This window comes from Echinops telfairi, unplaced genomic scaffold (genome assembly GCF_000313985.2).
Source record: "Echinops telfairi isolate 266 unplaced genomic scaffold, ASM31398v2 ScPeMD7_7;HRSCAF=31, whole genome shotgun sequence".
NCBI lineage: Eukaryota > Metazoa > Chordata > Mammalia > Afrosoricida > Tenrecidae > Echinops > Echinops telfairi.
In genome coordinates this window covers 25,894,197-25,895,746 of record NW_022103904.1, presented here as the reverse complement: position 1 = coordinate 25,895,746, position 1,550 = coordinate 25,894,197, and positions in this window count along the sequence as shown.

The following is a 1,550-nucleotide window of genomic DNA, read 5'->3' as shown; positions in this document are numbered from 1 at the left end:
TGATACCTGGTCCCTTCTACACCTCATGGTCAGACAGGCTGGTGTGCTTCTTCCATGTGGGCTTTGATGCTTCTCAGCTAGATGGCCGCATATTTATCTTCAAGCCTTTAAGACTCCAGATGCTATGTCTTTTGATAGCCAGGCACTATCATCTTTCTTCACCACATTGGCTTATGCACATATTTTTCTTCAGCAATCGTGTCAGGAAGGTGTGCATCATGGAATGCCAATTTAATAGAACAACGTGTTCTTTCACTGAGTAAGTACTTGAGTGGAGGCCCAATGTCCATCTGCTGCCTTAATACTAAACCTATAAATATATGTACGTAGATCTATTTCCCCACCTCCTATATAAATATATTTACATATGTACATGCCAGTATTTAGACCTCTACAAATACCCATTATCACAGGCCACTCACACCCTCCTTGCCACTGATTTTGGATCACTTGTTGCTCCCCTGTCCTTGGGTTGGTCAGCACCACCTCCTTACCACTGCCTCCCCCTCTCCCGTGTCCTCCCCGCAACCATTGGTCCCCTTGTTTTCTCCTCCAAACTATTCATCCTGCCTATCTTATCTAGATAGATCTGCAGAGATAATAATATGCACCAAAAATCAAGCCATAGCAAGATAGGTGATGAATGGGAACACAGCGATGACAACAAAAAAGAAAACCAATGATCCATAGAAGAATAAATTAATTAAAAGAAAAAAACTTTAGAAAGAAGAAAAACCTGTAAATAGATCAAGGTCTGATTTTTGATCTCAAGGCGTGTCCTTCAGTCAGATCCAATGGGGTGCCATGCTCTGGCCCCAGAGTCTGTCCTTTGTACTCCCTCGGGGGCTCCCTGCTCTGCTCCCACGGTTGCTCTGACGCATGCTTTTAGTGGTTTGCCTCGGTGTCATGGGGTCAGTCCGAGGCCAGTCCCGACACTGAGTCTCCATTGTTGTCCCCCTTAGGGCCCTGGGCCAGCAAGGGACGGCGTGTCTCTTGGTGGGATCAGCCATATGGCCCATATGGCTGTTCAAAGCGGGGATATCGTCCTCCAGGCCTGGTGGCCAGGATGTGCTCCACTCTCTCTTCTTCCTCCTTCATTTGCTCCTGTGTGCTCCCTTAGCTGCAGCTGCAGTGCCGTCCTCTCAAGTAAATTCTGGGGGGAGGGGCAGTTGTCCACGTAGTTGGTATGGGAGCCTAGCCTTCAGGCCCCTCCCCAGGCTCCCCACTCCTTGCTGGCACTGGCTTTAAGTCTGGTCCCTCTTTCCCTGTGGAGACACAAACAATACCCTCCCCTTAGGTGGGTTAGTGCCCCATTCCCCCGCCACACATCTTTTTTTCTTTCTTTCTCTTTTCCTCCCTTCCCTCCCCCTTTTTAGCTTGCTACCATATGTACCCCTGGATTTGGTCTGACTCCTGCCATACTACCTAGACCTCAACCCTGGAGTGTTTGTATACAGCTTTTTCCCTGTGCCCCTTTTGCATTTACTTTTCTGTTCTTTTTTTTATATATATATATATAAACTTACCTCAGCGGACCCATGTTATACTTG